General features: G+C 40.3%; 1 long non-coding RNA gene across 1 annotated transcript in view; it reads left to right on the top strand.

Moving 5' to 3' along the window:
* LOC140737499 (uncharacterized) overlaps positions 1–15231 on the top strand; it is a 72653-nt gene that overhangs the window by 22779 nt on the left and 34643 nt on the right. The gene's annotated exons all lie outside the window — the stretch shown is intronic.

The raw sequence follows: 15231 nt of genomic DNA on the forward strand, positions 1-15231 counted from the left end.
CATGAGAACGGGGTATCACTATAATACTGATACATCTGACTTTATATTCTTCCTCTCAAACTACAAAGTGAATTTTATCATATTAAGATCTCTGTCTCCCAAGGGTTCCTTTACCTTAAGCTCCCTAATTGAATCTGGTTCATTGCACAACACCCAATCCATTATTGGCTTTTCCCTAGTGGGCTCAACTACAAACCGCTCTAAAATGCCATCTCATAGGCATTCTACACCAACCTCAATTTCCCAATCTACTTGCATATTGAAATCCCCCATGGCTATCGTAACATTACCTTTATTACATGCTTTTTCTATTTCCCATTGTAATTTGTAGCCCAAATCCTGACTACAGTTCGAATGCCTGTATATAACTCCCATCAGGGTCTTTTTACCCTTGCAGTTTTTTAACTTTACCCACAAGGATTCTGCATCTTCTGATCTCATGTCACCTCTTTTTAAGGATTTGATTTCATTTTTTTACCAACAGAGCCATCCAACTCTCTGCCTACCTGCCTATCCTTTTGATACAAGCTCTATCCTTGGACGTTGGGTTCTCAACAATGAAATTCTTTTGGCCATGTCTCAGTGATGCCGATAACGTCATACCTACCAAACCCTTACTGCGCTATAGATCGTCTGCCTTATTTCTTATACTGCATGCAATCAAATGTAACATCTTCAGTCCTGTGTGTCACTTTTTGCATTTCCCCCCTATGTAACACTTCAATTCATCCCACTGACTGGACTTTTGATCTGTCATCTGCCTGTTCATCCTCACAGTCTCATTAGACACTGCTTTGATTTGTTTTCCAACAGCCCTATCCTCAGCCCTATCACTCTGGTTCTCATCCCCCTGCCAACTTAGTTTCTCTCCCCAATAGCTTTAGCAAACCTACCTACAAAGATATTGGTCCCCTTAGGGTTCAGGCGTAACCCATCCTTTTTGAACAGATCATACCTTCCCCAGAAGAGATCCCAATGATCCAGAAATCTGAAGCTCTGCCCCTTGCACCACTCCCTCAGCCACTCATTCAACTCTACCATCATCCTTTTCCTGCCCTGACTAGAACGTGGCACTAGGAGTATTCCAGAGTTTACTACCTTAGAGGACCTGTTCTTTTCAGCTTTTTCCTTACTCCCTGTCCTCCCTGCGCAAGATCTCTTTCCCCTTTATACCTATGTCACTGGTGACCTCTGGTTGTTCACCATCTCTCTTGAGAATCTTCTGCGGTCGCTCTGGGAAATCCTGGGAGGCAATACACCATTCTGGCTTTTCTTTCATGGCCATAGTATTTCCTGTCTGTCCCCCTAACTATCAAGTTGACTGTCACTCCCACTCTGCTTGACTTTACCCATTCTTGCTGAGCTGCTGTGCCCTAATGGGGCGACCATCCAGCACTATCCAAAGAGCTATACTTGTTGCAGAGGGGTATGGCTACAGGTGAGAGACTGCAACTGAGTGAAATTGAAAAGGATTAAGGTGTTCTAATGCATGGATCACAAAAAACTTTCCAACAGATTCAATAAGTAGGTCAGAAGGTAGACATTGTGTTTGTTGGCCTTTATTGCAAAGAGGTTGGAATTTGAGAATCATAAGGTTTTGGCACAGTTGTAGAGGGTATTGTTGAGGCCACTCTTGGAATATTGTGCACAGTTTTAGTCCCATTGCTTAAATAAGGATATAGTAGCATTGGAGGCTGAGCAAAGAAAATTCCCCAGGTTAATTCCTGGGATGAAAGAGTTGTTCTGTGACGAGATGCTAGGCACAGCATGTTGGTATTCTTGGAGTTCAGAAAAATGATGACCTTGTTCAAGCATATAAAATCCAGGGCAGATGTTGAGATATTTCCACTAATGGGAGAGTCACAAAGAAGTTGACATAGCTACACAGTAAGGGGATTTAAGGATGAATTGAAACTGAGATGCACAGAAACTTCTTTTTAGAGGGTAGTAAATCTTTGAAATGTTTTGCTCAATAGATATATATATAGTAATGATCATGTTGGATGGCAGAGCAGACTTGAGGAATTAAGTGACTTACTCCCACTCATATTTTTTTATGTTCATATTTATTTCACCGACTACTGTTTTCTTACTTTTTTGTGACTATCATTCAGGGAAAAAATCTTTCTTCTCTGTTCAGTAATTTTATGGCTTATTGTTCCAGTCAGAGAGTTATGTGCCTTCAGGGTACAAATGGAGAATTCAGTATATTAATTAATTGATGGAAAATCATGGACCACAAGCATGGGTTCCTGTTACTCCTCAACAGTCTTTAGAAGAGTTCAGAATATTCTGAAAAAAATTGTTCAGATCCAAAATTTGTGAATAAAAGAAACAAAGAAAAATACTTGAAAAACTTATGAAATCAAATAATCCTGAAATCCACACCTCATTTCATTACTGGTTTGATGTCTAGACTTTCAGTACTGTAGAAAATCCACAAAACCAATTCAAGATATGGTTTGAAAGCCCAGGTGAACTTGCACTTACAGATTAAAATGAAATATCTGTAGAGGGAATAAATCTGCTTTGATACTGGGGCATATGTTTTGTACTCCTCAGTCTTTCTGTGACAATAGACAAAAGTTATGGAAAGTAAGTTTTCTGGTATGATAATTCCACACATCTTTGAAACAAAACCCAATTGGGATTCATTGTAGAGGAATTTTCGATACTACCATAAGCTCTGAAAAGGGTTGCAGTGAATTGGCTGTTTCAGAACTGGCTCGTGCATAAAAGGCAGAGGGTAGTGGTTGAAGTGACTGGAGGTCTGTAATTAGTGGTCTTCCACAGGGATCTCTGCCGTTTGTGATGTATATGTAACACACTGTAAGGTTTCACTGCTGTGTAACATGCTGTAAGGTTTCACTGATAATGTAATGGTTTCTCTGTAGCAGCAATGTTTGGGTTATGACTAGAGACAACAGGGTTTGGAATGCTGTTGTTCTTTCTTGTGAGTCTGGAAGAGAGGTTTTTGTGGTCTTTGGTCGGCGAGAGGAGAAGAAGGAAGACGCGTGTGGGGAGAGCTGGTAGACCACCGGACAGAGTGGACCAGGAGTGAGGGTCCGAAGGTCAGCAACGTTCGGAGGAGGTTGATGATTGATGAATGGCTGTATTTGTGAGCTCCATCATGCACTTTTGACTTTTCTCTTAAAGTGGGCACTTTTCCTTTTTATTTTCTTTACTAACCCTATAATCAGATTAAGATTTATAAAGTTCTATCAGTTAATTGCACATGGTGTACTGTCTGGTATTTTGCAGTGCGGATTTGTAACCGGGCAACACATCACACAGCATCCACACAAACCAGATTTCTCAGTTTGGCGGGGCCAGAAGTTGTCTTCCCCTAGACGAGCACGTGCTGGCCAAGCCTGAGGGTCACATATATAAATGACCTGGATGAAAATGTAGGTGGGTGGGTTGGTAAGTTTGCGGATGATCCCTAGATTGGTGGAGATGTGGATAGTGTAGATGACCAATTTCATCGGTCCTTGAAAGTGGCTTCACAGATCGATAGGATGGTTAAAAAGGCTTATGGAATGTTTGCTTTTATTAGTTGAGGCATTGAGTTCAAAAGTCAAGAGCTAACGTTGCAAGTTCATAAAATCTGGAGTATTGTATACAATCCTGGTCATCCCACTATGGGAAACAATGTTGTGGCTTTGGGAAGGGTGCAGGAAAGGTTTACTGGGATGCTGCCTGGTGTAGAGGCATGTGCTATCAGAATCAGAATCAGGTTTATTATCATTGGTATGTGATGTGAAATTTGTTAACTTAGCAGCAGCATTTCAATGCAATACATAATATAGAAGAAAAGAACAAATTAAAAAAATAATAAGTAAGTAACTCAATTTCAGTATATGTATATTGAATAGATTAAAAACATGAAAAAACAGATATACTATATATTAAAAGAAAGTGAGGTAGTATCCAAGGGTTCGATTGTCCATTTAGGAATCGGATGGCAGAGGGGAAGAAGCTGTTCCTGAATCGCTGAGTGTGTGCTTTCAGGCTTCTGTATCTCCTGCCTGATGGTAACTGTGAGAAAGGGGCATGGCCTGGTGCTGGAGGTCCTTAATAATGGACGCTGCCTTTCTGAGACACCAGTCCTTGAAGATGTCCTGGGTACTTTGTAGGCTAGTATCCAAGATGGAGCTGACTAGATTTACAACCTTCTGCAGCTTCTTTCAGTCCTGTTCAGTAGCTCCCCCATACCAGACAGTGATGCAGCCCATCAGAATGCTCTCCACGGTACAGCTATAGAAGTTTTTGAGTGTACTTGTTGACATCCAAATATCTTCAGACTGAAGCGTAGCTGCTATCTTGTATTCTTTATAACTACATTGATATGTTGGGACCAGGTTAGATCCTCAGAGATTTTGACACCCAGGAACTTGAAACTGCACTTCTCTCTGCACTTCTGATCCCTCTATGTGAGGTTGGAAAAACTTGGGTTGTTTTCTTTGTAGCAGTGGAGGCTGAGGGGAGTTCTGATAGATGTTTATAAGATTATGAAAGGCATAGATAGAGTCGAAAATGTGCATCTGTTTCCTAGGGCAGAAATGTCTAATACCAGAGGGCATGCATTGAAGGTGAGAGGGAGTAGGTTCAAAGGAAATGTGAGGGTTAAGTTTTTTTACTCAAAGCGTGATCGATGCCTGGAATGGTGGTAGAAGCAAATACATTAGGGGCTTCTAAGAGACATTCAGATAATCAGAAGAATGTGAGGAAGATGGAGACATTGCAGAGGTAGGAGGGATTAGCGTTCGGGTGTTTTTGACTTAATTTTTAGCTGGTTTGGCACAACATTGTGGGCCAAATGGCCTGTTCCTAGGCTGCACTGTTCTATGCTCTATGAAAATAAACATTCTTATACATTAGCTGATGCACTACAGTTGGGCATTATCACCAAACCTGGAACAAATATAAACCCACTGTTGTTGTTCAATACTCTGTACCTGACAAGTAATCTGAACAATGGTGGAATTAAATTTAAAGTTTGCCCTTTGAGCATCATTTCCAGCTGAAAGACTAAAACTATGAGGATCATTATAGAGATGAGTATCACATAGTTGTTTTTCAGCATTACAGAGTTCCTAATGGTAGTCTCCTCTTCAGTAAATCAGGCTCTTAAACTTATACATATATTTTATTTAAACACAAAACTTTATTTCTGTTTTCATTACTCTCTGACCATTACAAATAGCTAATCAGCTAAACTTTCCACTTGGCAATGTTCTAGGATATTCTACCGGAGTATTATTATACATAATTTAACAGTGAGCCATGTAAGAAGATACTAGAATTAGTGTCCAAAATTGTGAAAGAGGTGCATTTTAAGGAGAATTTAAGGAAGAGTAATAAAGAGGGAGAGGGGTTAAGAAAATAAATTCCTAACCCAGAGTTAAGCATCTGAAAGGGCAATGATGGAGTGAGGAAAATCAGAATATCTGGGTGGCAGTCCTTGGAAGCTGTAAGGGAAAGATTTTGGAGCCACACAGGGTCAATTCCATGAAGGGTCTTAAAAACAAGTATGACATTTGTAAATTAGAAACATCACTCCTGCAGGGGCCAATGTGAATCAGCGAACATCGAGGCAACGAGATGTGCAGTTCAATGAGGTGCATAAGTAACCTGAATTTTGCCATTCTGCTTTTTGATGGGAGTGCATTGTAAAAGATTGCAGCTTGTAATTTAAACAGAAGATGCAGGAAACACTCAGCAGGTCAGTCAGCATCTATAAGGAGGAACAAAATTAACATTTCAAGTCAAAAACCCTTCATCAGAAGAGTTCTGATGAAGTGACTCAAAATATTAATGCTGTGTTTCTTCCCACAGATGTCACCTGACTTGCTGAATGTTTCCAGCTCTTTCTGTTTTATTTCAGATTTCCAGCATCTGCAGCCTTTTGATTTTCAATTTCACTTTGTAATACCCTTTTACAATACTAACAGGTGAACAATACTTCAAGGTGCTACATAAGAGGAAGCTAACAGAAGAGTTCCCTCTTATGCAGCACCTTGAATAAATTTTGAGAACTATTTGAGGTATTTTTATGGTTCTGCTTAAATACCGTCCCTAGGCAATGAATGCTTCCAGCTCATTTATGAGTTTGGATATGAAACAGAGTATTCCCTTCGGTGGTTGAGCCATACGTTTTAGTTCACAAACCACACGTACAAAGCCTGAGCAATCATTGTACAACAAGATCAGATGAAACCCAAGAGGATCTCAGTTTTGAACACATTCCCAGGCATTTTTTATACTTTATAAACTGCATGTTTTGTTGTATTTTTCCATCTCTAAGCTTTTCCTCTTCATGTTTCATTGTGCAGACTTGCGTATTCCATTATGACTGCCAGATATTTTCTTACTATCAGTAATTGCCACTAATACAGCTGCTGAGTTTTTCCATATGGCTTAATATTACAAGGCAGAAAGTTTAAAAAAAACTGCAAGAGCATGACGGTAACAGGAAGAGAATGTTTTTGTTTCCTTCTTGCTATGTGAAGATTGTTACCAGATGTTGGAGATAACTGGAGTAAAGGGATTGCTCTCTCTGGAGCAGCATGTACTGAAAAACCTAACAACTTTGATACTGTAGTCGTCAAGATGAAAATTTTACTCGGAAAAGATAAGCTTCAGACGCACTACTAAGTGGGAGACTTAAATCTTTCGTAACCTTTATCTCCGTAGCATCATTGATGGGAAGAGGGTAGACAGTTTTGGTCTAGAAATTAATCATGCATAAAACAAGTCAAAAGTGCAGTGTCTCCAAGTCCCAGTCTGTATTAATCTAAGGCCTAGATTTCCTTGAGTTGAAGCAGTACCCCTACACAGACAGCCAGCAAGAAGTCACTGATTGCCTGTAAGACAAGCTGGCTTAAGATAGAAAATTGTTGTGACCAAAAGAATAATTTTTTTTGGTTTGTGCTTTAACATCTGCAATGAAACTACAGTAGATGTTGACTATCTGAATCAGAAACAGAAAGTCCTGGAAACAACAGGCAAATCAGACGTAGCATAGAGAAAAATTGCTGGATATTTGGAGGCACCCAGTTCCTTAATCACTTGTTGCCCATGTACTTGCATCATTTAAGACCAGAATTGCATTTTCAAGTGCCTTACAATTGTCTCAGGCAGTTAGCTCTTGATTGAGCAAGGCTTTGTTGATATAATCCTCATCTTGTTTTCCACTCTCTCCTTGCCTGCATCTCTCTCTATCTAATCTTCTCCAGTTTTACAATTTTATAGGATGTCTGCACTCCAGAAATCGTTTGCGCAACTTCTATTTTAAATAATTCACCAGTGGATGCTGCATCTTCACAATCCAAGCATTTCAGTTCAGAAATCCTCTTGACTTCTGTTCCTTCCTTTCCCTTTCTTAAAATCAACCTCTTTAACTTATCTGCTACAGTTTTGCCTTCTGGTCAATATATTCTGTCAATACCTTTCAAAACATTTTAATTCCATAAAACCACTTCATTGACAAAGTTTTTCCTTTTGCTGATTCTGTTGCTATGCTTAACTTGAGAAATTGGTCTAATACAGGGATTTCGATTAATTGCAGCATATCAGGACCAATATATTTTGAGCGCAATTCAGGAGCTGTCCCAATTAGCTAAAGTTTCATGGAAGTAGTTAAAAAGGTATAAAAAAAAGATAACCTACCATTTAACTAATTAACAAATTATGTATTTAGATGAAATACAGGACAAATTAGGACACTACCAATATTACAGTACTATAAAACTTTATTTGTTCCTAATAGTTATTGACTGAGGAATTCATCCAGTGTTTACATTGCTGTGTTCTTTTGATTGACTAACTGAACAAAATCAGTGCAGATACCAAACGGAGATAATGGATTCCAATCACAATCAAGAGAAAATCTGCAGATGCTGGAAATCCAAGCAACACACACAAAATGCTGGAGGAACTCATTAGGTCAGGCAGTATCTATGGAAAAGAGTAAAAGGTCGACGTTTTGGGCTGAGACCCTTCATTAGATAATGGATTGCCTTCATACGGGTTTTGACGATTGCATCCTCCAACTCTTCACTTTCATTGTAACATCCAAGATCATTGATGATACTTTCAAATTCTTCATAGTTCCTAACTTGTAGTAGTGAAATTGTTTGATTTTTTTTCCTGGCCATTTTCTGGCATCTCTAAACCAGAATGCTTGAAACTGCAGTGAGCAAAACAGTTCTGAATTGTCTGACTGTTCATGCTTCGCCAACCGTTAGTGACAAACATCATTGCTTTTTGAACACAACCATGTGCAACTGACACTATTAAAAACTGTTTGCTCTAAGCACGGTGTAGCATCTAATGGCAACACAGGTGCATGCATCTGATGCTAGTTAGCAACTGTTCAGCAAGTCTCCTGCCCCAATTAAGCAGCATAGTGTCCCAAATAAGCAAAGGGGATCCCAGCTATTCTCTTATTAGTTTTTGTTCTTTAAGAGTGTCCCAAATAAATGGCTGCTCCGATTAACCAATGGCCCAATTAAATGGAATCCACTGTACTTTGTGTTTGTTTCTTTAGTTACCATGGAGCAGGCTGTACGTTGTCTGAACCAACTTCGCAAAGGTTGCAAAACATTAATTCTGTCCATTTGCAAATGATTTGGAGTCTGGATTCTGTATTTGGATTAATAGTATTTTCAAGTACCTTACAACTGTTTTAGGCAGCTGGGTCACTTAGCCAATTACAGTCTGCCTGAACATCACAGAGGCGGCCAAGTGCACTGGTATGCAACTTGCTCCATCGAGTTCCATTTGTCAGTCACAAAACAAGAGACTCACTCATTGTATCTGAAAACACTTTGTTTGCTTTTGGTGCTTTGTTGATTTTTCTCTTTGAGCCTGGAACAGTTCAGCACTGCTATAGACTAACCAGGCAAAGATGTAATTGCCCTGTTAGATTCCAGATGCAAATATCAGCAGATGTTAAATTGCAAAATCTAAGTTTCTGGCAGCAAGTGGGGAGAAAGGATGTCAGAGAAATGGCAAGTAAAGATTTTTACTCCTTTTTAAGCATGTGTGCATGCTTTTAATCTTTAACTTTCCAAATTAAAGTTGATAATTTAACATTTATAATGTTAAATTTTATTAGATCCAGAGTGATTGACGGCATTCACAACCATTCACTTTCCATGACAGATTTGACAGCAGCTTGGGGCAGTGATTCACACCCTTATCAAAGCTGTTGTGTGTGTGCAGCGGGCTAGCAGTACTGCGATGATATCTGTATAGCAGCACAGCATAATAACACGTTTGGAGCCAGGATTCAAGCAGATTCCAGGGTGTCACGGTACCATAGTAGTTGGCGTGATGCTATTACAGCTTGCTGCGTTCTGGAGTTCGGAGTTCAATTCCGGTGCCATTCTTTAAGGAGTCTCTCCACGTCCTCAATGTGGACGGAATGTGTGGGTTTTCCTTGGGTGCTCCAGTTTCCTCCCACAAACCAAAGATGTACTGGATAGGTTAATTGGTCTTAGTAAGTTGTCCCATGATTAGATTAGGGTTAATCAGGGTTGTGGGGTTGCTGAGGCAGAGTAGCTCGAAGGGCCAGAAAGGCCTATTCTGTGCTGAATCACAATAGACAATAGACAATAGGTGCAGGAGTAGGCCATTCAGCCCTTCTAGCCAGCACCGCCATTCACTGTGATCATGGCTGATCATACACTATCAGTACCCCGTTCCTGCTCTCTCCCCATATCCCTTGACCCCACTATATATAAGAGCTCTATCTAACTCTCTCTTGAATGCATCCAGAGACTTGGCCTCCACTGTCTTCTGGGGCAGAGCATTCCACATATCCACCACTCTCTGGGTGAAAAAGTTTTTCCGCATCTCTGTTCTAAATGGCCTACCCCTTATTCTTAAACTGTGGCCTCTAGTTCTGGACTCACCCATCAGCGGGAACATGCTTCCTGCCTCCAGTGTGTCCAATCCCTTAATAATCTTATATGTTTCAATCAGATCCCCTCTCATCCTTCTAAATTCCAGTGTATACAAGCCCAGACGCTCCAATCTTTCAACATTTGATGGTCCCACCATTCCGGGAATTAACCTTGTGAACCTACGCTGCACTCCCTCAATAGCAAGAATGTCCTTCCTTAAATTTGGAGACCAAAACTGCACACAATACTCCAGGTGGGGTCTCACCAGGGCCCTGTACAGCTGCAGAAGGACCTCTTTACTCCTATACTCAATTCCTCTTGTTATAAAGGCCAGCATGCCATTAGCTTTCTTCACTGTCTGCTGTACCTGCATGATTGCTTTCATTGACTGATGTACAAGAACACCTAGATCTCTTTGTACTTCCCCTTTTCCTAACTTGACTCCATTTAGATAGTAATCTCCCTTCCTGTTCTTGCCACCAAAGTGGATGACCTCACATTTATCCACATTAAACTGCATCTGCCATACATTTGCCCACTCACCCAACCTGTCCAAGTCACCCTGCATTCTTATTACATTTTCCTGACATTTCACACTGCCACCCAGCTTTGTGTCATCAGCAAATTTGCTAATGTTACTTTTAATCCCTTCATCTAAATCATTAATGTATATTGTAAACAGCTGCGGTCCCAGCACTGAACCTTGCGGTACCCCACTGGTCATAGCCTGCCATTCCGAAAGGGTCCCGTTAATCACTACTCTTTGTTTCCTGTCAGCCAGCCAATTTTCAATCCATGTCAGTACTCTGCCCCTAAATAAATCACTAAATAACTAAACAAATAGACAGATGAATCAGGGAGCAGGTCAAGTGATTATCAGTAACATTCAAATACTGACATACACAAAATGCTGGTGGAACACAGCAGGCCAGGCAGCATCTATAGGGAGAAGCGCTGTCGACGTTTCGGGCCGAGACCCTTCGTCAGGACTCAGGATATATTTTTGATGAAAAATAATCATTTTCCAACCTTGATATTCATATGAAATATTAACATTAATGAAGTGATCTTATTCTGTTTTTAGCAAGATTTTGTTATCGTATGTTTGGGTATCATGAAAAGTCAACATTGTACAAAGGAGCCTGAACTCAGATCGTTTGGTCTGAATTCTGACAACATTGTACCATGTGATTGAAACTGAAGTGGCAATGGTTTTATTTCAGTCTGTGTCAAAGTGGAGCAGCAGAACCTTTATATAATACAAATTCAGAACAGATGCCTCAAACCTTTATGACCTGCATTGCAGTGCTTTACAGCTTTGCTGTGAGATTGCCATTACTGTTGTATGATGGTATTTCTTTCAATAACTTGTTGACTACTTAAATAATGTTGTTGTAACATTTCGATATTTTTTCAAGGGTCAAAGCTGTATTATCACTATGATGAAATAGAATGTAAGAAATTTCACCATAGTATCAATTTCTTAAGAATATTATTCAAACATCCATTAACAAATTGACAGAGGCAGATACATCAGGGACATTTAAGAGACTCTTAGATAGGCACATGGATGGAAGAAAAATGGAGATCTGTGTTGGAGGGGAGGGTTAGATTGAGCTTAGAGTAGAAAGAAAGAAAAATATCTTTATTTGTCACATGTACATTGAAGCACAGTGAAATGTACTGTTTGCATCAAATTAAATCAGCGAGGGTAGTGCTGGAGGCAGCTTGTAAGTGTCACCACACTTTCAGCATCAACATAGCATGTGCACAACTCACTAACCCTAGCTCTAACCATGTGTCTTTGGAATGTGGAAGGAAAGCTGAGCACCTGGAGAAAACATATGCATTCACAGGGAGAATGTAAAACTCCGTACAGACAGTGGCAGAAATCGAACCACGGTCAATGATCACTGATGCTGTAAAGTAATTATGCTAACCGTTATGCTAGCATGCCACCTCACATTAAAGGGTCAGCACAACATCATGGGCTGAAGGGCCTGTACTGTGTTGTACTGTTCTATGTTCTATGTTAACATCTTCATCCGTCAAAAGTGAGAGGTGAACTAGGCTGTTGAATTTATAATGACTTGATCAAAAAACTTCGTAGTGCATAAAATTGCACCGTACAAATGAGAAGTTATATTTGTGCTCGAGGATCATAAAACCCATTTGACACAAAGACAGGCAATCAACACACTGGTCATCCTTATTCTCCCACACTTTCGCTGTAACCCTGCTTGGTATTTTCTCTTCTATCCAATATCCTGTAAAACCAAAGTGAATAAAATTTACTTTGAACTTTGAACTAGTGAAAGTCCTGACTGAACTTTTCCTCTGACCTTGCAGGCAGATGCTGTCCTGACTGATCCCAGCAAGAAAGGTTCAACGTTTCTGGGGCTGGGAAAGGAAGCCAGTCTGCAAAGAGATTGTGATTACTATCTATTAACTACAGTACGTAAGGGCTCACAATGAGCAATATCTGAGGACAGGATTAAGGTCACTCTGCCTGTGGTCAGCTATTCACACCGTAGGCCAATGAGGGGAACTTAAGCCAATAAAAATGAGGTACACAAGGAAGCATAACACAACATGAATTTGTTTCTTCAGGAGAGGGGATAAGAAACTTCAAGGAGAAATGCATGTTTGAAATAAATGGCTTGTGCCACAGTTAGCAGCTCAACTCCATCATGCTACCAACTGCTGTAGAGCTCGTGCTGGAACCAATGCATGAGTTACTAGAACTTGCAGTTTAAAAATAATTATGTGGTAAAAATGAACACAAATAAAAGGATGTTAAAGTTAATGATAAAGATTTAGTTATATGAGTACCAAAGATTGTGGCAGCATATACTATAAGCTATGTGCTGAGTCTGGTGTCAGAACATCTTTCAAGCAGACAAACTCTTGCAAAGCATCAGGCTCTGATGATGTTCCTGATAAGGCAAAACATCTTTCAATCTCTCACTGCTGTGGTTGGAGGTTCCCAGCTGCTTCTAAAGGGCATCAATCATGCCAGAAGAATAGGGTGATCTGTCTCAATGACTGTCGCCCAGCAGCACTCACGTCTACTGTGATGAAGTGCTTTGAGAGGTTGGCCATGGCTGGAATTATATCCTTCCTAGACCCTCTGCAATTTGCCTACTTCCACTATAGATCTACAGTGGATGCAATCTCACTAGATCTCCACTCAGCCTTAGAACACCCGGACAACAGAAATACCTATATCAGGCTGTGGTTTGTGGGTTACAACTCAGCATTAAACACCATCATCCCCTCAGTACTAATCAAAGGGCTTCAAATAGCATCTCCTCCTTGCTGGCAATCAACACTGGTGCACCTCAAGGATGTGTGCTTTGCCCACTGCTACACTCACTCTTTGTGGCTAGGCACCATTCAAACACCATCTATTAATTTCATTGTTGACACAACTATAGTTGGCAGAACCTCAGATGGAGATGAAGAGGCTTACAAGAATGAGATACATTGGCTGATTGAGTGGTGTCTTAACAACAACATTAGTAAGACCAAACAATTGATTGTGGACTTCAGAAAAGGGATGCAGGGAGAACACACACTGAGTGGTCAGTAGTTGAATGGCTGAGCAACTTCAAGTTCATGGGTGTCAACCTCTCTGACAATCTTTCCTATGCCCAATATACTGAGTAATTATGAAGAAAGCATGCCAGCAGCTATATTTCATCAAGAGTTTGTACGTCACCAAAGATTCTGGCATATTTCTACAGATATACCTCTGAGAGCTTTCTGACTGGTTGCATCACTATCTGGTGTGGAGGCACCAATGCACAGGATTGGAAAAAGCTGCATAGGGTTGTAAACTCAGCCAGCTCCTTCATGGGCACTAGTGTTCCCACCATTGTGGACTAATTCAAAAGGTGATGGCTCAAGAAGGCAGCATCATTAAGTTCATCCCCTCTTCTCATTACCACCATGGAGGAGATACAGGAGCCTGAAGACATGCACTCAACATTTGAGGAACTATTTTCCCCCTCTGCCATCAGATTTCTGTGGGTCCATGGACTTATGAAGACTACCTCACTAATTTACTCTCTTTTTGCATTACTTATTTATGTTTAGTTTTTTTAAATCTATTGCACTGTACTGCTGCTGGGAAACAACAAACTTCGTGACATATGTCATTGATAACCTTTATTCCAATTCTGATTCTGTTCTCTTTCAACAGGATTAATCTATTTCTTTTACTTATGTTTGAGCTGATATTTGACTGTCATCGTATTTGCATATTTTGATTATTTATTTTCTTATGTAACTATGTTTTAACCTACGTTAAAATTTATAGTATGAAGAAGTATTTTTCACAAATTATTTTTGCCTGAAGAAAACTTATAATTATGCCTGGCCTGCTGAGTTCCTCCAGCATTTTGTGTGTGTTGCTCGGATTTCCAGCATCTGCAGATTTTCTCTTGTTTGTGATTTGATTACTACTCTTCCATGGATGTCTGCACTGAAGAAGTTTAAATCTTCCAGTCCTGCCAAAGGGTTTTGGCCCGAAATGTTGACTATACTTTTTTCCATAGATGCTTCCTGGCCTGCTGAGTTCCTTCAGCATTTTGTGTGTGTTGCTTGGATTTCCAGCATCTGGAAATTTTCTCTTGTTTATAAATATCATCCTGGCAATTAAGCATTTTAAATTGGTTTACAGTAGTTAACACTTTAAGCTTAACAGGAGCTTTCTGTACCATATCATGTATAGGTTCTTAACATCCCCATTTATAAATCAGTTATAAAGGCAGCTGAACTGACTTCCCTAGATGTGGGTGGGCTTGAAATTTAAAAATACCTTCACATTATTCACCAGTAAGAAAGCAATGGCAGATATTGAGAAAACTTTAAAAAATGATAGCTGTGTGCAGTCACCTCCTGTGGCTTGTACAGTCATTGCCTTTGGAATCACACCATGCAAAGCTTTTTACATTTTCCAGTTAGAACCTTGCCAGTGTTAACATCCAATCTCTATTTCCACAACGATATTTCGGGTCAAGCAACAATTTCTAAAGTTAATTAACCTGGAAAAATGTAATTAATATACAGGCGTACTATACTGCCTTAAAGATCAACATAGAGTGCTGGGAGGATGCAGCAGATGACCGTGACAGGTGGCGAGGTGTTCTTCGGCGACACCTGGAGCGGGGTGAGGGAGTGATCCTGAGTCAGTTTGAGGAGTGGAGAGCTAAACGGAGAGCACAGCGGACAGCGGACAACAATCCCACGATGCCCTACACATGCAGCAACTGTGACAGAGCCTGCTGTTCCAGGATCGGCCTCAATAGCCACAGTC

Source organism: Hemitrygon akajei, chromosome 13 (genome assembly GCF_048418815.1).
Source record: "Hemitrygon akajei chromosome 13, sHemAka1.3, whole genome shotgun sequence".
Classification (NCBI taxonomy): domain Eukaryota; kingdom Metazoa; phylum Chordata; class Chondrichthyes; order Myliobatiformes; family Dasyatidae; genus Hemitrygon; species Hemitrygon akajei.